The sequence below is a fragment of the Salvelinus fontinalis genome, chromosome 3 (assembly GCF_029448725.1).
Source record: "Salvelinus fontinalis isolate EN_2023a chromosome 3, ASM2944872v1, whole genome shotgun sequence".
Lineage (NCBI taxonomy): Eukaryota > Metazoa > Chordata > Actinopteri > Salmoniformes > Salmonidae > Salvelinus > Salvelinus fontinalis.
The window spans coordinates 7,722,144-7,745,585 of NC_074667.1; positions in this window are offsets into that span (position 1 = coordinate 7,722,144).

A 23,442-nucleotide genomic window follows, 5' to 3' on the forward strand; every position below is an offset into this window, starting at 1 on the left:
TGTACGCTAGTCACTCCCTTCTTTTCCCATTGGGGGGAGGAATACTGTATGGCAGTGTCTGGAATCATTGTATTACCCCTCAGATGTTGTATGTATCTTGACCTGGTATATGACCTAGAGAATCACTCCCCTTTCTAAGCTTGTCCAGGGGGGGGGGGGGTGTATTTGAAATGGGAGTATCTAGAATTGACAATTGATATGTGCCATTGGATGAGGTAATATTTTCGTACTAAGTGGTACCAAGAACGAGATTAGAATCTCGTTTTAGGAGACCAAACTGAACGATAACTTATAGCTAATGCTATCTAGCTATGGGATACTCCTCTTTCAAGTAAAAAGTTCTTTGTGAACTGTTCCTAAGATCTGTGGTTCGTCATGTAAGTTGAGAGGGGTGTATCTTGGCTATAAAATGTACAAAAAATTGTTTTGTAAGGACTCTCAGAGAATTCATTTATAGACACTGAATTGATCTGAGAGTCAAAAGGGCTATGGTGAAGCTCATATATAATTAAAGATGGACTTTAAAATATAACTCTGACTTGTGTGTGGTTTGCTCTCTCATATTTGGTAATACAGGAAATTACCATGACATGTTTAACAAAAAACATCTATACAGGTGTACTGTATTGACAATTTCACAATAACGCGAGATCACATTTTCAGCATGGCCGACAACCAGACCGCCATAGAAAGCAAACTGGTAATTAATAAATAAGTGAGCATTGCATTTGCAGTTCCTAAATAAAAAAAAATATTTACGTCACCTCTGAATGAGCTCCGGCAACTCGTGGCTCAGCTGGCTAGCTTTACTGACATTGCTAGCCCGTGGTCGCGTTGCTAGCCCTCGGGCGCGTTCCAGGTTGCAGGTCGACACGGGTGCGTTCATTGTTGCTTCTTCTTCTATGAGGTTTAACGGCGGTTGGCATCCAATTTGTTGCATTACCGCCACCTACTAGATTGGAGTACAACTCCCTTACACTTTGCTTGATAGATAAAATGTAAAAAAAGATATATCCTACCATCTAACACTACACTCACTAATATCAAAATGATAGAAAATAAAATTAACACCACCTTACTCCACTAATTAAATGTATTTATTCCTACATCAACACTTAACACACCCTGATGTCAAGTCTCGCACACCCAATTACCTCTCTGCAGCTTCCACTACAACCTCAATTTTCTGTGACTTCCGCTCCATCCCTGCCGTACAGTTGATAACCATTGCTATAAATGCTAAAAATCCAATCTTACTGAACCTTATCACTTTTTGGCTTATCCCTCTGTACTGGTATATCTCTACTCTCACCACTCCTCCCCCTTAACATGTTTGGGCTGCAGGGGCAGTATTGAGTAGCTGGATAAAAGGTGCCCATTTCAAACAGCCTCGTTTCTCAATTCTTGCTCGTACAATATGCATATTATTATTACTATTGGATAGAAAACACTCTCTAGTTTCTAAAACCGTTTGAATTATATCTGTGAGTAAAACAGAACTCATTTTGCAGCAAACTTCCTGACAGGAAGTGGAAAATCTGAAATCGATGCTCTGTTCTAGGCCCTGCCTATAAATGTCCTTGATATATATATAAGTATACATGCACTTCATACGTCTTCCACTAGATGGCGACAGGCAGTGAGAGAAGAAATGAAGTGTATAACTTGATCTGGGGTCGAATAAAAGCTCTTTGCATGACGTGTTACCAGTTTTCTGTTTTCTGGAGAGCGCGTGAAGGGACCTGGATTTGCCTTCTGATAAGCTGTCATTATAGACGACTAATATCTCCGGCTTTGATTTTATTTGATACATGTGACAATATCATCGTAAAGTATGTTTTTTTCAATATAGTTTTATTAGATTATTGAAAATTGTTCGGGACGTTAGGCGTGTTGCTTTGTCTGCGTATGTTCAGGAAGGAGAGCTTCGCGCCACTTTGCTAGCTTTCCGTGCTAATTGACTGGAGAAGAGGACATTCTAAATCCAAACGATTGTTCTGGACAAAGGACCCCTTGTACAACATTCTGATGGAAGATCAGCAAAAGTAGGACCCATTTTATGATGTTATTTCATATATCTGTCGTACATGTGAACTAGTAGTTTGCGGCCAGGTTTTGGGCACGCTCTCGCCATAACGTAAACTGCATATCGTAATGAAGTTATTTTTAGAATTCTAACACGGCTATTGTATTAAGAACTAGTGTATCTATCATTTCCTATACAACATGTATTTTTTAGTTATGTTTATGAATAGTTATTTGGTCAGAATATGTGTGTCAGAAAAATATCCGGACGTTGTGGGAAAAAGGTGCTACGTTAGCACAATGTATAACCACTGATTTCAGCTCTAAATATGCACATTTTCGAACAAAACATAAGTGTATTTATAACCTGATGTTATAGGACTGTCAACTGATGAAGCTTATCAAGGTTAGTCAAAAATTATATATCTTTTGCTGGTTTGTTACGATCGCTAACTTTTGCTGCTGGGGAATGGCTTGTGTTTCTGGCTATTGTGGTAAGCTAATATAATGCCATATTGTGTTTTCGCTGTAAAACACTTAAGAAATCGGAAATATTGGCTGGAATCACAAGATGCCTGTCTTTCATTTGCTGTACACCATGTATTTTTCAGAAATGTTTTATGATGAGTATTTAGGTATTTGACGTTGGTGTCTGTAATTACTCTGGCTGCTTCGGTCCTATTTGTGACGGTAGCTGTGATGGTAGCTGCAATGTAAAACTGATTTTATACCTCAAATATGCACATTTTTCGAACAAAACATAGATTTATTGTATAACATGTTATAAGACTGTCATCTGATGAAGTTGTTTCTTGGTTAGTTTGGTTGGTTCTTGGTTAGTTAGGTTGGCTTTGTGCATGCTACCTGTGCTGTGAAAAATGTCTGTCCTTTTTTGTATTTGGTGGTGAGCTAACATAAATATGTGGTGTTTTCGCTGTAAAACATTTTAAAAATCGGACATGTTGGCTGGATTCACAAGATGTTTATCTTTCATATGCTGTATTGGACTTGTTAATGTGTGAAAGTTAAATATTTATAGAAAATATATTTTGAATTTCGCGACCTGCACTTGAAGTGGCTGTTGTCATATTGTGCCTGGCTTTGGGCTTGCAGCCCAAAGAAGTTCTTAACCCATCTTCCTCTACTTCCTTCCCTGCCTCAGCATATGACAACTTCTGCACTACTCTAACCCTGGAAACCTCAACTTGCCTCTCTCGTACGGGACATTTCTGATCCCCAGCCCCATGGGCAGCCCTACAATTAACACATTCCAATACTTTCCCCAATACTACACATTCCTTTGTCTCATGCTCTTCTGCACACTTATCACACCTTGGACCCTCCCTCCTACACACTGCTGCCACATGCCATAAGCTTGACATCTGTAACACTGTAATGTATTGTATATATAATGTACTTATATATCCTAGCTTCACTTTGTCAGGCAAAGACTCAACTTCAAAAATCAAAAGAACAGACAATGACTTCTGTTTCCCCACTGTCGCCACCCTTTCTGCGTCACATAAATTGACGAGCATCACTTACACCGGGAATCTTTCCCCTCAGCTGGTCAACTTTTATATTTACTGCTACCCCAGTTATCACTCCTTTCATCAGCGCCCTTTTCTTGAGAGCGAAACAATTCACTTTTCTTTCCCCCATTTTGTTTTACTCTGAGCGCCTTCTCCCTCTGACGAGCAGAAACACAAACAATTATCACTAGACCACTTCTGGTTGCCTTCACCGATTCCACATTACCCAACAATTTTTTCACCCACAGTGAAGCACAAATGGATCAGCCTAAAGGCAAGAGTCCATTTCTTCCATAAACTTCACTCCTACTGTCACAGACTCATCTTTTTCCTGATCCTCGGTGCATATCTCGGTCTCTGATAACTTCACCACACCTACCACCTCCAATACTTCACCCTCATTCACTTCCATTTCTCCTCCTGTCTTCAGCTCCCTCTGCTTACACATTTTTCCCTTCTTCTTTAACAAACCTTTTCTCTACATTCTCATCCGACTCAAGCTCAACCTCTTCTTCCCTCTCTCTCTTAGACCTTCTCTCCCTCTCCATTTCCCTCCATTCCTCCTCAGTTTTCCAAGTACACCTCTCCTATTGATAATACTGCACTACTCCTAACCACCATCTCGTTCCCGCCTTGTCCAGGGACTCCATTTCCATCCTCTACCTCTGCATTCATTGCTAGGCTGCGGTTGCGTTGCTAGCACGCAGGCTCATCGCAGGTCTACATGGGTGTGTTCCAGGTGGTCTTCATTGCTTCATCATTTCTGTGTGTATTATAACGGATCGTTAACATAACGGATTGGCATAATTGGTTCAGATTATTTGATGATTTATTGGCCTCTACTTTTATTTATATTTTACAAATCCCAAATCGCTATTGCAGGGCTGACCAACTCTGTTCCTGTTCCTGGAGGGATACCATCCTGTAGGTTTTCGCTCCAAACCCAGCAGGTTTTCGTTCCAAACCCAACTAACGTGATTCAACTTATCAACCAGTTAGTTAGGCGTGCTAGATAAGGGTCTGAACAAAAACCTACACTCCCATTCAAACCCAGAATCCTATACTGGATTTCTCCAGACTTCCAAGACAAGATTTGGATGGATGACCACGCGAGGCTAGTGTTGAACATATCACCTAACCACATACTGGTAGTGTTCCTGCCTGATTACGTTGAAGACATTGCATCAACCAATGGTTGTGCGCCACGTCATCGACTATCGGGCATTACATTCCTATATCATATGATGTTAGGTTAGCTGATATGTTAAACACCTATCCAAGCTTTGCGAGATCAGGAAGGCGTCTGCAATGTAGCCAGGCAGGAATGCCACCCATATGATATAGCGGAGCGGTATAGAAATCTAATGCCCGACTGCGCAGTCGATGACGTGTCATGCAAATCACGTGCTATGCAACTATTGGTTGATGCAATGCATTATCTGCAATCTGGTCAGGGCCTGGAACATGACCCTCAACTAGCTGAATCTGGTACGTTAGGTTAGGGTTGGACTGAATACCCACAGGATAGTAGATCTCCAGGAAGAGAGTTAGGTAGATCTGTTGTAACCTATGTAAGTACTAGGTCATATTTATTAGTGCGGACCGTAGCAGAATTCCCATTCCAATGGAAAAAAAAAAATAGCATTTCTTACAGGACAAGTTCAGGAAGTCCCTTGCAGTTTCAGTCCATTTTCATTCTGTTTGGTTCCTATTGAATACGACCCTGTACTGCCTCAAATCAAGTCCCAGGCTTTTGTGGGCACACTGCCCCTCGACGGCTCATTTGCTCTTCTATGATTTCAGTTTTGTTTTTCGGTAGAGAGCAGTCTCGCGTTGATCATTGACCGATGGCTGACCCAGATTCTACTTTATGAGTTCAGAAAAGCTCAAAACGGGAAAGCTCAAAAGGAATGATGTGACGGACTAGTCCTGGTCTCCCATTTCATCTGTGTGTAGTGTCTTTAGATCGGTCTGTTACACTGGTCGCAACAAGACTCTTTATTGCCACACAATCAGAGTTGGTGGTAATTGCTTTTGGTACAGCACGATAGGCAAAACCTCTCACAAGGTTTTAGTTTGAATTTATTAGTAGACAAGTAGAACATTTTAAGGCACAGGGTGACTTGCATTGACTCTGAAATGGCAAGAGACAAAATAATATAGAACAGCTAAAAATACATGAAAAATCAGACATTATACATCTGTGCCAGGAAAATAACCTCTCCCTCAACATCAACAAAACAAAAGAGCTGACCGTGGACTTCAGGAGACAGCAGAGGGAGCACGCCCCCATCCACATCCACGGGACCGCAGTGGAGAAGGGGGAAAGCTTCAAGTTCCTCGGCGTACTCGTCACTGACAATCTGATAGTCCGCCCTCATAGACAGTGTGGTGAGGTGCAACAGCTCCTTTTCAACCTCAGGAGGCTGAAGAAATAACATCTGCTAAATATGCGAATGCAACCAATACAATTCTATTAGAATACATCATAAAATCATGTAGACGTTAAATGTATCTTCACAGTATAGGGTCTGTCAGCATAATGTAGGAAATAGTCGGAATGTCTTTGTCCTAGCAGGTAGAACTGAGAAGCTGTGAACTGTCAGTGCTCTCTGAGTTGAGGGAGGTTGTGAAGGGCTTGCGATGGATCTTTGAGGAGTACAATTATGGCTTCCTATCTACATTTCGTTAAAGTCGCCATCCATGGCCAAAAACGTGAGGGTAGAGCTGGGGAGCAAGGTGGCAAAATATAGCCGGTCTGCATTGTGCTGGCTCAAGCTCCTTCTCCAGCTCTTTGGTGCAACTGAAAAGCTGAACATCACCATACTCCCAACATACTTGAATACATGAGGCCTTATAATATTCTTAGAACCCATCTACTATATATCGGATGGGGCATTGGATGGGGCCACAGTGTCTCCTGACCCCTCCTGTCTCAGCCTCCAGTATTTATGATGCAGTAGTTTATGTGTCGGGGGGCTAGGGTCAGTTGGTTATATCTGGAGTACTTCTCCTGTCTTATCCGGTGTCCTGTGCGAATTTAAGTATGCTCTCTCTAATTCTCTCCTTCTCTCTTTCTTTCTCTCTCTCGGAGGACCTGAGCCCTAGGACCATGCGTCAGGACTACCGGGCATGATGACTCCTTGCTGTCCCCAATCTTGTATTATGCCTTAGTGATTTCTTAGCTGATTATGGCCCACTTCTCATATGAAGTCTGTAATAAGTATACTGACCCCTATATAACACTGGATTAGGATATGTCTTAACAAGTGTCATTCTGTTCTTAGGACAAAGAAGAGTGTACATTTTTCCTGGTCAAAGAGAGGTTTTGAAAGCCTTATTTGACCAGGGAATGACCAGGAGAGGATCACCTCTGCTGGCTGAGACAGCCACTAGAACTGGACTGTCAGAGAGTGTGGTGGAGGTGAGGGTCATTGAGGTTCTGTTTTGTATTCTGTGAACATAAGAACGGGTTCTGTCTTTTTGTAATATCTGGCTTAGCATTACTTAGGAAACTTCCTATGGCCTTACTGATGATTCACCTTTTATATAAGACATTAATTGAAACCATCTTAAAACCTCTAACGAGTCACAAACCCGGATCCGGGATCCCCCCCCATCAAAAAAGCTGACTAGCATAGCCTAGCCTAAAGCCACAGGGATATCATATAATAAAATGTTCATGAAATCACAAGTCCAAGACACCAAATGAAAGATACACATCTTGTGAATCCAGCCATCATTTCTGATCTTTAAAATGTTTTACAGGGAAGACACAATATGTATTTCTATTAGCTAACCACCATAGCAAAAGACACAACTTTCTTTTCCCACCATTTTTTTCCTGCATAGGTAGCTATCACATTCGACCAAATAAAGATATAAATAGCCACTAACCAAGAAACAACTTCATCAGATGACAGTCTGATAACATATTTATTGTATAGCATATGTTTTGTTAGAAAAATGTGCATATTTCAAGTATAAATCATAGTTTTACATTGCAGCCACCATCACAACTCTCACCAAAGCAACTAGAATAACTACAGAGAGCAACGTGAATTACCTAAATACTCATCATAAAACATTTATGAAAAATACACAGCGTACAGCAAATGAAAGACAAAGATCTTGTGAATCCAGCCAATATTTCAGATTCTTTAAGTGTTTTACAGCAAACACAATTTAGCATTATATTAGCTTACTACAATAGCCAACCACACAGCAGCATTGATTCATGCACGTTAGCAATAGCGAATAAACCAGCAAAAGATATTAAATTTTTCACTAACCTTCTCAACTTCATCAGATGACAGTCCTATAACATCATATTACACAATACATATATTGTTTTCCGAAAATGTGCATATTTAGTGGCACAAATCGTGGTTATACAATGAGAATAGTAGCCAAGCTGCCAACAAAATGTCGGGAGAAATCTTGGGAGAGGCACCTAATCTAATCAATAACTAATCATAAACTTGACTAAAAAATACAGGTTGGACAGCAAGTGAAAGATACATTACTTCTTAATGCAACCGCTGTGTTAGATTTTTTAAATTAACGTTACTATGACATACAGCGTGCGTTAAAGCGAGACCGCACCGAAATTAATGGCGGAATATTAGTTTTACATTTTTCAACAGAACAACGAATTAACATCATAAATAGTTCTTACTTTTTGATGAGCTTCCATCAGAATCTTGTGCAAGTGGTCCTTTGTCCAGAATCATCGTTGCTCGGTTGTAGATTGACTTCTTCAACTTAGGAATTAGCAGCAAACATTAGCTATGAGGCCCAGACGTGTCCAACTCTTCATAACGCAGCACAAAAATGAAATATCAGAAAATCGCAATATACTGATATAAACTGATATAACTCGGTTTAAAATAACTACATTATGATGTCTTTAACACCTATATCGAATAAAATCAGAGCCGGATATATCTAAGGCCTATAACGAGAGCTTTTCAGAATGCCATCCTGAGGCCTGTCTTGCGCCATGACGAACGTTGAAATGAGTGCACCCCACGTTCCAAGACCCTTTACATGGCCTCCGATCTGCCTAGCAACACCATTCCAATTCTCACTGCTTACTGACATCTAGGGGAAATCGTATGCCGTGCATGTCGACTCATAGATTACATGCAAATTAATAAACTGACCCTGGAACAGAGTGCCCGATTTCAGATTTCTCACTTCCTGACAGGAAGTTAACTGCAACTTGAGTTCTGTTTTACTCACAGATATAATTCAAACGGTTTTAGAAACTAGAGTGTTTTCTATCCAATAGTAATAATAATATGCATATTGTACGAGCAAGAATTGAGTACGAGGCAGTTTAATTTGGGAACGAATTTTGGGATGTGTGACAGTACATGTTTGCCATTATTCCCAAACAAATGCCGCTACGGAACAATTAAGGGTTATGACTTCAAATTCGGATCTTATCCTTTGCCTTCGGATCGTATCCTTTGCTGTTGCGATAATAATGTTGATTGTTATGTTATTTAAACTTTTTTGTGTTTTGCCTCTAGTTTCATATTGCCTGGTAAAACCCAGATTCAAAACACCCCTCACTGCCCCTCTGGTTGTGACACAATGCAGATAATTCGTAGTAAATAATGGCTCCTTTTTCAATCATCTGCAAGATAAAAAGCTGAGTTGGTGGAGCAATAGTTTTGTTTACTCTTGTAATAAAGTATTATGTGCTGATTTGAAAATGTGATTCAGTATTCTTTAGTATTCTGTTGTCTTCCTATTGTTTCCTCTCGAACTGGTTAGCGACTGATAGAAGAAAACTGGCCCAGAATAAAGCTGTCCCTCAACAAAAAACTAAGCTCTACAAACATAATGTGTCAGCTTACAACCTGTTTATGCGGGACACCGTAAAGCTAAAGGTTTGCTTTAATTACCTGTTTGCAATTACAAGAGCAAGGCGGGCATTCATGTATTGTGGACTGTATTTATTTCTCAATCTGTGTGTCTTTGATATAGGTTAATTATAGTTATTTTTAGATGAATGATCAGAGGGGTTTCTCTTCAGAACATTGTGGGTCTAACAACAAATTCTAAAGTCTACTGACTCTATCAGAGACATATTTGTACTTTATAACAACAAAACATTTACATGTTGAAACAATGTTTTGATAGAATAGATTGTTTTGTCAATGTCTGACATTGTCATGTTTTCTGTTGTATGTCAGGAGTTGTGGCAGGTACACAGGGCAAATGGCAGGCATTACCACCTGCCACAAAAGCCCATTACAGTGAGGAGGCAGACAAGCTACAGGCAGGAGGTCAGGAGTTGAAGGCATTAAAAGTCAAAGATAATTTAAGATGGCTGAAATCAATGGTGGGAATATACCTACTATAGGGTCACAATAGGAAATTGTGACATTTTGAAACTTTTACTTTAAAAAGTAATGTGTTTGGATTTGATAGTTGGAGTTAGAGATACAGGTTTAAGATAAAGGGAACAGGCATTTTTCTTACAGAAGGATTTTAGTCTTTTCGCCAACTCTTTTCCTATAAGGATTTTAAATTAAATTTATTATTTATCTTGTCTATTTCTACATATTTTTTTGTTAGGTTATTGAGTTGGAAGCTATGGGGGTCGACACAGCATTCCTTGTCCACAACCCTGAGGACCCCATACCAGTCAGCACAGCCTCATCTGGGAGGGGAAAGGAATTTGTTGAGGGGCAGGATCTGATCGGCAAGTTTTCTGTACACTTTCTGGTACACATATTTTTAAAATAACTTTGGAAATGCTTAACCTCAAGCATACAGATGTAGGATCTTAATTTGATCACCCTGTTGCAGGACCACTTTTCTGCAATGCAGGACGTTTTTTACTTGTAGTGTGTTTGAAAAGGCTTCTGAAGTTTCTAATTTCCACGTAGAAATTTCAGACTTGATTTTTGCGATAAATGTATCAACCCCCATCAAAAATGTCATTTTATTATAATCCACATATCACATTTCCTGTTACTGCAGGATTATTTTACTGATACTGCAGGATTATTTTCCTAATGTAACAAACTGACTCAAATTAAGATCCTACATCTGTACATCTATAATACCTTCAAACACACTCATACAGTACCGTGTCTCTTTTATTGTTACATCTAGGCAAACCTGCAGCTTCACAGTCAAAGGGGTTTGACAAGGCTAGAGTGCAAGGAATACAAGCCTTTTTCAACCAGAAGTATAGTATGTATCATTTTATTTGAAATAACTATTAAAATGTACTGTATATCTGTAAATCAACAATTAAATAACGGTCCTGCTCCGCTTTTAACTTCTTTTGGCTGTAGGGGCAGTATTGAGTAGCTTGGATGAAAGGTGCACAGAGGTGCCCAGAGTAAACGGCCTGCTCCTCAGTCATAGTTGCTAATATATGCATATTGTTATTAGTATTGGATAGAAAACACTCTGAAGTTTCTAAAACTGTTTGAATTATGTCTGAGAGTATAACAGAACTCATATGGCAGGCAAAAACCTGAGAAGTTCCACTTCCTGTTTGGATTTTTTCTGAGGCTGCTAGATTTTCAACCAAGCTCCCATTGAAATTACAGCAAGATATGGATGAGTTTTCACTTCCTACGGCTTCCACTAGATGTCAACAGTGAATAGAACTTTGTCTGATGACTCTAATGTGAAGGGGGGCCGAAGGAGACAGAAATGATTCACCACTGCCATGAGGTGACCACGCATTGAACACGCGCGTTCACGTGAGGGGCAGCTCCGTTCCATCGCTCAACTGAAGTCAATGTAATTCTCTGGTTGGAACGTTATTCAAGATGTATGTTAACAACATTCTAAAGATTGATTCAGTACATAGTTTGACATGTTTCTACTGACTGTTACGGAACTTTAGGACATTTCGTCACGTTATAGTGGACGCGCTTTGTGACTTTGGAATTGTTTACCACATGCGCTAACCAAAGTAGCTAATTGGACATAAATAACAGACATTAACGAACAAATCAAGCATTTATTGTGGACCTGGGATTCCTAGGACTGCATTCTGATGAAGTTCAAAGGTAAGGAAACATTTATCATGTATTTTCTGGTTTCTGTTGACTCCATGGCGGCTTATTTGGTTGTTGTTCTGAGCGCCGTCTCAGATTATTGCATGGTTTGCTTTTCCGTAAAGTTTTTTTGAAATCTGACACAGCGGTTGCATTAATTATATCTATAATTCCATGTGTATAACTTGTATTATCAGCTACATTTATGATGAGTATTTCTGTTGAAACGATGTGGCTATGCAAAATCACTTGATGTTTTTGGAACTAGTGAATGTAACGCGCCAATGTAAACTCAGATTTATTGATATAAATATGAACTTTATCAAACAAAACATGCATGTATTGTGTAACATGAAGTCCTATGAGTGTCATCTGATGAAGATCAAAGGTTAGTGATTTATTTCTATTTCTGCTTTTTGTAACTGCTATCTTTCGCTGGAAAAATGGCTGTGCTTATTGTGGTTTGGTGTGACCTAACATAATCGTTTGTAGGGCTTTCGCTGAAAAGCATATTTGAAATCGGACACTTGGTGGGATTAACAACAAGATTACCTTTAAAATGATATAAGACACATGTATGTTTGAGGAATTTTAATTATGAGATTTCTGTTGTTTGAATTTGTCGCCCTGCACTTTCACTGCCTGTTGTCATTTCGATCCCGTTAGCGGGATTGCAGCCATAAGAAGTTTTAAGCAAGCTTAAAAAAATGTACAACTAAAATTCCACTAAAGCACTAAAAAGGGCTGACATTTGATTTATAAAAACGTATGTGGTAGCTGTGCCTTGTCGGTTTACCTTGTTGATATTTAAGTAAGCAGATTTCTGGATCACTGATTGAAGCTTGGAATAATGTGTACACTTGATCTTCCTTCACTAAAGCCTTCTTTCTCTTTCTGTTTAGATGAAGCAGGTGGACAGGGCAGAGTTCCACATATGACTGTGACTGCCAAGAAAGTGGTCATTGAAGTAGAGGGCATGCCAGCTGGGATATTGAAAAAGCCCTTCCACTATGGCATGGACCAACTATCTTCCATTTTGGAGGCAGGCCTTGGCATCACGTTTACAATAAGTAAGATGCAACAAATGCTCTCTAAAATGTTTCAATGCAGAATTGTAATGTCTTGGTTATTGAGATGAATAACATTGACATGTACAGGCAGTGACTTGACCCATTACTTTAGACAATCAGGACATTCCCTTTGAACAGATACCCATTGTGGCCGCTGCTCTCACTAAAGGGCAACGGTGGGCTGTGCTATATATGGCCATCTACCACTTGTTATTGTTTTTTTCTGGGTCAATGTGTCTGCTGATTATGAAAAGATGCAGCAAATGTTATTTTAGAATATCTGTTGGCAGCTGCGGGTGGTACTGGGCCTAGAGCTGGAGATGGGAGTGGAGCTGGAGCTGGGCCTGGAGATGAAATCAAATCAAGTTGTATTAGTCACATGCGCCGAATACAACAGGTGCAGACCTTACAGTGAAATGCTTACTTACGAGCCCCTAACCAACAATGCAGTTTCAAAAAATACAGATAAGACATAAAAGTAACAAGTAATTAAAGAGCAGCAGTGAAATAACAATAGCGGTACCCGCCAACGTGCGGGGGAACCGGTTATTTGAGGTAGTATGTACATGTAAGTAGAGTTATTAAAGTAACTATGCATAGATGACAACAGAGTAGCAGTGGTGTAATGAGGGGGGGGGGGGCACTGCAAATAGTCTGGGTATAAATTTGACTAGGTGTTCAGGAGTTTTATGGCTTGGGGGTAGAAGCTATTTAGAAGCCTCTTGGACCTAGACTTGGCGGAGAGCGTGATCATACAGTCTTCCGGAACAGCTGCTGCTCTCATGCATGTTTCAGTGTTATTTGCCTCGAAGCGAGCATAGAAGTAGTTTAGCTCGTTTGGTAGGCTCGTGTCACTGGGCAGCTCTCGGCTGTTCTTCCCCTTGTAGTCTGTCATGTTTTGCAAGCCCTGCCGCATCCGACGAGTATCAGCCGGTGTAGTACGATTCAATCTTAGTCCTGTATTGACGCTTTGCCTGTTTGATGGTTCGTCGGACGGCATAGTGGGATTTCTTATAAGCTTCCAGGTTAGAGTCCCGCTCCTTGAAAGCGGTAGCTCTAGCCTTTAGCTTAGTGCGGATGCTGCCTGTAATCCATGGCTTCTGGTTGGGGTATGTATGTACAGTCACCGTGGGGATGACGTCATCGATGCACTTATTGATGAAGCCAATGACTGATGTGGTGCACTCCTCAATGCCATCAGAGGAATCCCGGAACATATTCCAGTCTGTGCTAGCAAAACAGTCCTGTAGATTAGCATCTGCTTCATCTGACCACTTTTTTTATTGATCTAGTCACGGGTGCTTCCTGCTTTAATTTTTGCAGGAATCAGGAGGATAGAATAATGGTCAGATTTGCCAAATGGAGGGCGAGGGAGAGCTTTGAATGTGTCTCTGTGTGAGGAGTATAGGTGGTCCAGAGTTCTTTTTCCTCTGGTTGCACATTTAACATGCTGATAGAAATTTGGTAAAACGGATTTAAGTTTACCTGCATTAAAGTCCCCGGCTACTAGGAGCGCCACCTTTGGGTGATCGTTTTCTTGTTTGCTTATGGCGGAATACAGCTCATTCAATGCTGTCTTAGTGCCAGCCTCTGAATGTGGTGGTATGTGAACAGCTACAAAGAATACAGATGAGAACTCTCTCGGTAGGTAGTGTGGTCTACAGCTTATCATGAGAAACTCTACCTCAGGCAAGCAATATTCCTTAGATATTGTGCACCAGCTGTTGTTTACTAAAAATACATAGACCACCACTGTCTTACCAGACGCCGTTGTTCTATCCTGACGGTGCATCGTATAACCAGCCAGCTGTATGTTGATGTTGTTGTCGTTCAGCCACGACTCAGTGAAGCATAAGATGTTACAGTTTTTAATGTCCCGTTTGTAGTTTAGTCTTCCGCGTAACTCGTCGATTGCATGTTTGCTAGCAGAATGGAGGGAAGTGGGATTTTATTCTCAGAAGGCAGCCGGACCTTTCGCTGCCTCCTCTTCACACAGATCACGGGGATCGGGGCCTGTTCCCGAGGAAGCAGCGTATCCTTTGCGTCGGGCTCGTCAGTGTCGTGAAAGGAAAAAGAGGATTCTGCCAGTCCATGGTGAGTAATCGCAGTCCTGATGTCTAGAAGTTATTTTCGGTCATAAGAGACGGTAGCGGCAACATTATGTACAAACAACGCAAATAAGCGAACAAAAAAACACAATCGGATGGGGGCATGTAAAACGCCTGCCATCTTCTCCGACGCCATCTTATGGGAATGGAGATGGAAATGGGAGTGGAGCTGGGCCTGGAGCTGGAGCTGGAACAGGGCCTGTAGTTGGTGCTGGGCCTGGGCCTTTAACTGGAGGTTGGGCTGAGGCTGGAGCTGGAGGTTGTGCTGAAGCTGGAGCTGGAGGTTGGGCTGCACCAGTACATGTGTCTAATTCCCCGGAAGTTGGTAGTAATATATGCATGTACACAGAGTATACAAAACATTAAGGACACCTGCTCTTTCCATGACATAGACTGACCAGGTGAATCCAGGTGAAAGCTAGGATCCCATTGATGTTACTTGTTAAATCCACTTCAATCAATGTAGATGAAGGGGAGGAGACAGGTTAAAGAATGATTTTTAAGCCTTGAGACAATTGAGACATGAATTGTGTATGTGTGCCATTCAGAGAGTGAATTGACAAGACAAATGATTTAAGTTCCTTTAAATGGGGTATGATAGTAGGTGCCAGGCGCACTGGTTTGTGTCAAGAACTGCCACGCTGCTGGGGTTTTCACGCTCAAATGTTTCCCGTGTGTATCAACAAAGGACATCCAGCCAACTTGACAGAACTGTGGGAAACATTGGAATCAAAATGGGCCAGCATCCCTGGGGAACGCTTTCGACACCTTGTAGAGTCCATGCCCCGACGAATTGAGACTGTTCTGAGGGTAAAGGGGGGGGGGGGGGGGGGGATGCTTGGCTTAGTCAATGACCAGTATCTTTGCTGGCATAGAAAGTCAGTTCAGAATTAGATATTGGGCACATGTGTGGAAACTCATTTACCACACAACGTAATGAATGAGGTGTTTCAGTGCAGACACTAAAACTCATTTACCACACAACGTAATGAATGAGGTGTTTCAGTGCAGACACTAAATTAAAAACACATCTGTTGACGGTATTTTTTCAAAATGTACTGTGAATGTAGCCAACAAGTCAACCTGTATTTTGTCTATGATTATGAAGAACATACACGACCGTTCAAAAGGTTGGGGCCACTTAGTTTTTCTTTCAAAAACAAGGACATTTCTGAGCAAGAGGACAAGTACATTAGAGTGTCTAGTTTGAGAAACAGATGCCTCATAAGTCCTCAACTGGCAGCTTCATTAAATAGTACCCGCAAAACACCAGTGTCAACGTCAACAGTGAAGAGGCGACTCCGGGATGCTGGCCTGGGTGGCAAAGCCACCAACAAAGGTATAGTTAGTGTATAGTTTGTCCCGATAGAACTCACATGCATACACAGACATTCATTACTCAACCACTTTCATCTTCTGAATCACTGTCCTCCGATTCACTATCCCCCTCTACATCTGGGCTGATCGAGCCATCACCAGCCAACATTGAAAATGCTTGCTGGAGCTTTAATATGGCTGCAAGCTGAATATTGAAAAAACTGGAAAATGTGTGCACATTTTCAAACGGCCTCCTAAGAAACTTTTTATTTTCCAATATGCATATATTTACTACTGTTGGATAGATAACAGTCTGTAGTTTCTAAAAAGGTTTGAATTGTTTCTCTAAGTCGAACAGAAATATTTTTACAGCCATTTTCCCAGCCGAATTGAGTTTTCCAAAATGCGATGTGTCTCTTTAAGACCTTCTCTATAAAAGGCCCTTTGACTTAGGACCATAGGGACATGTCACAGGCGTTCGTCAGACTGTAATGCGGAAGTGAGAATTGAAAGGAGTCGAATATCTCGTCCATGGACTGAATAACACACCTTCTTGTGAGACCTGCGCAGTTAAAAAAAAATTCCGGGCGCGAAGGATAATTTGTTCTCGGCTTCTGGAACAAGGTAGATAACGTTGAATATGATGCCTGACTACGATATTATTTGATACATGTCACAAAATCATCCTAAAGTATGTTTTTTCAATATACTTTAATTATATTATTGCAATTTATTCTGGACTTTAGATGTGAAACGACAGAAGAATTTTTTGAAGAAACGCTTTCTAGCGCCGCAATGCTATCGTGCCTGCTAACCAAAGAGGGAAATAATTCGTTCTGGAACCCAACTAAAGACTCTACTGGACATTGGACCCCGTTACAACATTCTGATGGAATATCAAGAAAGATAAGACCCAATTTGGGATGCTTTTTCATATATATGTCGAACTGTTGTATGCTAACTCTGCTAACTGTGCTAGGCTAGCGCTTGACTAGAATCAATGCTGCCTTCTGCTAGCTTATGTTGTTAGCTAATATAACGATATATTGTGTTTTCGCTGTAAAACACTTCAAAAATCGGAAATGTTGGCTTTATTCACACGATATCTGTCTTTCATTAGTTATCCACCATATGTTTTTCTGAAATGTTTTATGAGGTGTAATTAGTAGCCGACGTTGGTGTATGTATTTTCTCTGGCTACTCCCGGCTGGATTCAGACTCTAGCTATGTATTAGCATTTTTGGGTAGCATCAATGTAAAACTGATTTATAGCTAAAATATGCACTTTTTATGAACAAAACATAGATTTATTGTGTAACATGTTATATGACTGTCATCTGAGGTAGTTTTTTCTGGGCTCTTTAGGTTGGTTTTAGTTTATTTCGGTTGGCTTGTGCATGCTACTTCAATCATAATTCATACTTCATAATCATAATTCATACGTGTCTGTCCACTTTTGTATTTGGTGGTGAGCTAACATAAATATATGTGGTGTTTTCTCTGTAAAACATTTAAAAAATCGGACATGTTGGCTGGATTGACAAGATGTTTATCTTTCAAATGCTGTATTGGACTTGTTAATGTGTAAAAGTTAAATATTTTAAAAAAATAGATTTTGAATTTCGCGCCCTGCAGCTGTTGTCATTTTCGTCCGATTTCGGGCTTGCACCCCAAACAGGTTAATATGTTCTGCATTTTATTTCAGAGCAGCACAGAAGCACCCAGGTGAAAGCGTGTTGGCTCGGCCTCACACTGCCCAAGAGAAGCAAGGGCCTCTTCAAAAAGCCCAAGCTCTCGCTGGCAATACAGAAGGCCATTGTGTAGGTCTGCCTGTATAAGGTGCCTCTCCTCCACTGCGCTAAGGCACATGTTATGCAGCATCACTGCACACTGCTTTGCCTGGAGCAGACTGTCCCCCAAGCTGTTGGACACCTGGGACCAGACTGGATGGTCTTGCTGGAGAACCTCCAAGTACTCCAGTCTTGGGGGGAATTGAGGTGACTTGCTCCTTCCATTGTAGGCGTCAATCTGCTGTTTTATTCTCTCCGATGTCCGCTTGATTTTTCTGGAGAGCCGCACAACAATAGTTTGTCCATCTGAAAAACTATTTCAAGAAATGGGCATGAAAATCTTGAAGTTTGATAGAAATCTTTCATATAGTTCAAAGCAGCTGGGTGAATGAGACTTAGATGACAACAGCAGTGATATGCCAGGCTGTGATGCAGTGTTCAACAACACTGAATTGGCTGCAGTACCTGCATACTTTCTGACCAGGCCACAATGGAAAGAGCGCTCCGGAACCAGCCTATGGATTGTGGCCAGCAGACAGTGAGTCTTCTTAGTCTGCAGACTTTTCAAAATTGGTGCACAGTGTTGAAGAGACCAGTGTACAATCCGGTTTCCCTTCTCCATGGCCTTCAAACTTTTCTCCAGGCTGAAATGTGAAAATATATGTTAAAAGGTTTAAAACCTATGTTGACTAGCCCCAATATAGTGGCACAAATAGGATGGAGACAACATCCTAAAAAAAGCTATTTACTTTTCAAGCTGAGTAGTCAACTGAGCGTTCCTTTCATCAGTGATTGACGGGGACATCAAGTCAGACCTAGACAATATTCTACAAATATATAAGCGAATATATAATGGTAAGAAAGCATCTCAACATAAAACTAACCAGTTTAGGAAGGCAACATCCATTTGAGTGTAGATTTGAGTGTAGAGTGGATTATGCAGCGTGAAGTGTTGGCACAAAGGTCAGAAGACTTGTAGAATAGATGAAGCAGGGGAGGAGGGTACTCATGTTTCTGGGATATGTAGTGGAAAGGGGCACGTGACAGCAGGAGGTGGTGATAAGAGTATAAAGTAACAGCTATGCAGATCCAAGAGATGGTTAGACTAGGACACAGAACACAGGAACGTGGCAGTCATGACTGGTAGGGGCTAAGGCAGACAGAAAGGGGTGTTTAGAGATGGGATAAAACCTTAGGTCAGAGATGTAGCAACTACTTCCGTGACTCAATGTTGCTCTGCGAGAGTTTCCACGTATCTCTCCTGCCAGGTAAGGAACAATGTCCTCTTGTCTGTGAGGGTCTCCTTCATCTGACAGTTCCAAACTTCCACGTCCGACTGTGTGCTGCCTACAACATAATCAAGGGCCTAATTAAATATATTGCAGAACAAAATAAACCACACTGGCAGTTCTGCTGAGTTCTACATGTGCAATGCTCACAAGTTAGAGAAAAATATCTTATGGACAATGTTTAACTAAAATATCAAATTGTCAGTGAAACCACAGGAAGGATGTCATCATCAAATCAATCAAATGTATTTTATAAAGCCGTTTTTACATCAGCAGTTGTAAAACAGCATCACAAAGTGCTTTACAGATACCCTGCCTAAAACTCGAAAAAAAAAATCAATGCAGCGGCAAAAGCGCAATACAAGCGGTTCATGGTGTGCATGCTTGTTTGATGGATAATCAGAACAAGATAGAGCACACCAAAACACTTTCAAACATTCATAGATGACCAGCAGGGTCAGGTAAAGACCATAATGGCATTAGAGAGTGCAAACATTTCAAGACTCTTGGGTCAGATGGATTTCATGTTTCAGGAAGTCAAGGTTTATGGGTAGGGTGGGTTGTGGGGGCTAGTACCTTTCCGTTCACCTTCCCACCCATAGGCCAGACTACACTCAATCATAGGACTGACAGAAGAGAAAAGTCTTGAAGGTTGAGACTGAGTCTGATTCTCTCACTTTTGCAAACCATTTCATAACGAGGAGCTCTGTAGAAGAAAGCCTTGTATCCAGCTACTGAAGCCCTGCTTCCAATTCATCTGATTGAATTAGCAGAAAAGGATCATTGCATATTAACAAAAATTATGAGCAAAACACATGAAATCTAACCTGGAATGCTGTTTAGAAGCACCATCAACTCCTCCTTTGCCTCGGTTTCCTCCTTCAGGACCTTCTGCCGACGGAGTTGTATTGGTGGTACTTTAACATATATGAAGGTGAATAGACATTTCATAGATTGTTCAAAATACATCTGTTTTTTTTTGTTGCAAAATAATATCAACACAACCCTGATCAATGGGTCATCTCAATACTTAACTGATTTCCAGTTATACATTATACCCTTACCCTGGCTGTGTAGTAGAGAAGGACATCGGTGAGGGTGTCAACACGATGAGATGGTGTCATCTCTTTTGTGATCTTCACAAATGTTCTAAGGCAGGACCAGAACCTCTCCATCTGTTCTCCGTCAGCAAGCCCACTACCAGTCACATACCTGGTACCATCAGTGACCTGAAATGTAAAGTACGATCAGAAACCATAATGAGCATTACAATGGGTGATGATGATTCATTAAGGGACTAGGACAAATTACAAATTACAACTAAATGTTTCTTAATACTATTAGGGTCACTACATGCAACTACAAAGAATAGTTTTTTTAACAGAATAAATTGTAAAGAAAAAAATGTATTAATTACCTGACAGTCAGCATCATGGGCATAGGCATGAACGGCTGGCACTGCAAATGTGGTGTTCACCATCAGATCGGGACTGTTTTTCTAAATGTCAAAATAATTTAGTGTAGGAGCAGTTCATTTTGTGCATTTTTGTGTAAAATACTACCTATGATTACAAAGCAGGTATGGAGCAATCCGTTTCAAGCCATTCATAAAACCGTTTCAAGCCATTCATCAAACCGTTTCAAGCCATTCATCAAACCGTATCAAGCCATTCATCAAACCGTATCAAGCCATTCAAACCGTATCAAGCCATTCATCAAACCGTATCAAGCCATTCATCAAACCGTATCAAGCCATTCATCAAACCGTATCAAGCCATTCATCAAACCGTTTCAAGCCATTCATCAAACCGTTTCAAGCCATTCATCAAACCGTTTCAAGCCATTCATAAAACCGTATCAAGCCATTCATAAAACCGTTTCAAGCCATTCATCAAACCGTATCAAGCCATTCATAAAACCGTATCAAGCCATTGTGTCATCGCTCTCACACTCCCTCATACTGACTGGTCACTGGAAGTTCAACATGGCACCTCATGGCAAAGAACTCTCTGAGGATCTGAAAAAAGAATTGTTGCTCTACATAAAGATGGCCTGGGCTATAAGAAGATTGCCAAGACCCTGAAACTAAGCTGCAGCACGGTGGCCAAGACCATACAGCGGTTTAACTGGACAGGTTCCACTCAGAACAGGCCTCGCCATGGTCGACCAAAGAAGTTGAGTATACGTGCTCAGCGACATATCCAGAGGTTGTCTTTGGGAAATAGACATATGAGTGCTGCCAGCATTGCTGCAGAGGTTGAAGGGGTGGGGGGTCAGCCTGTCAGTGCTCAGACCATACGCCGTACACTGCATCAAATTGGTCTGCATGGCTGTCGTCCCAGAAGGAAGCCTCTTCTAAAGATGATGCACAAGAAAGCCCGCAAACAGTTTGCTGAAGACAAGCAGACTAAGGACATGGATTACTGGAACCATGTCCTGTGGTCTGATGAGACCAAGATAAAATGATTTGGTTCAGATGGTGTCAAGCGTGTGTGGCGGCAACCAGGTGAGGAGTACAAAGACAAGTGTGTCTTGCCTACAGTCAAGCATGGTGGTGGGAGTGTCATGGTCTGGGGCTGCATGAGTGCTGCCGGCACTGGGGAGCTACAGTTCATTGAGGGAACCATGAATGCCAACATGTACTGTGACATACTGAAGCAGAGCATGATCCCCTCCCTTTGGAGACTGGGCCGCAGGGCAGTATTCCAACATGATAACGACCCCAAACACACCTCCAAGACGACCACTGCCTTGCTAAAGAAGCTGAGGGTAAAGGTGATGGACTGGCCAAGCATGTCTCCAGACCTAAACCCTATTGAGCATCTGTGGGGCATCCTCATACGGAAGGTGGAGGAGTGCAAGGTCTCTAACATCCACCAGCTCTGTGATGTCGCCATGGAGGAGTGGAAGAGGACTCAAGTGGCAACCTGTGAAGCGCTGGTGAAGTCCATGCCCAAGAGGGTTAAGGCAGTGCTGGAAAATGGTGGCCACACAAAATATTGACACTTTGGGCCCAATTTGGACATTTTCACAGCACACGTGCCTTATGTTGCAGATGCCTGTCTTATAATGAAGGACTGTGCCATCCCTGTGGCCTTCACAATGGGATTAGTCCACAGACGAATGTCTCATGTGCCATGACATTTTTTTTAATTATATTGCGACTGCTCGATGAAAAAAAGCTGTCGGCCACCAGCCTATCAACCAAACAATCGATCAGTCGACTAAATGGGTCTGTCCTAGTGTGTACACTAGTAAAGTATGAATAATCAATCCCATACCCAGTCCATCTTATCTCCATACATGTTCAAACGGTTGATGTTTGTGATGAGATCTTTAAGATCCTGGAAGACGACAATATATTCTAAATCAGAATTCAGAATCCTCCCTGTCAGAGCCCCCCAATAAACTTCCAAGGCCGTGAGGAACCAGGTTCTTATTCAGTCGAGCCTGTGCTTGAGCCCCACAAACCCCTGGAAAAACCCTTTTGTAGCCTCTCTGCAGGCCCCATCACTCAGACCACCACTCCACACCCTCCAACACAGAACTAACCAGATTCCCCCAGCGCTACATTAGGTCCTAAGGACTCCATTGAGTTGTCTGATAAGCCAGTGGAAAAACCCTTTAGCAGCCTCTCCCCATCAGCCAGACAACCTTCAAAACGAAAATAAAAGTATTACTCAAGTTTTTCGTTTAGGATATGTCATCATTGTAATATAATTCATGTGCAATGTTTTAGCTTAAAATGTATGTGTAATATGTTGATGCATTGGATAGCAGATGTAACAGATATACCAGCCACCACACCCCTCTTTATATCAAAGCTGGGAGGAAGTCATGTCGTAAATAAACAGACACAGATGCCCTCGATGTAACATTAACCGAACTGCGGGTAAGCACTGTTCGACAGGCAGGGTCGAATGACACTGCGGAGTCCTAGCTAAAAATGTACCAATAAAATAATAAGGACGGGTTCATGGAGATGCTGGAATGCCCAAATGCAGGAACGCCCCAAATTGAGGGCCGCAATTACACCCTTCTCGAAGGAGGAGATTGAGGATTTGGAGAGTGAGTGAGCGGAGCCATTGGTGATTCCATTAGAACCATTAGTACCTTATGTGCCACTCAGCAACCCTCGCCACCATCTCCAGGTTGACATCACCCTGTCACGGCCCATCTTCGCCATGGACTTGGTCTGAAACCTGAGGACCTCTCCCCTCTTTCTCCCCTCTCCCTCCATCCCCAGGCCTCTGTCCCTTCATGCCTCCCCTTTTA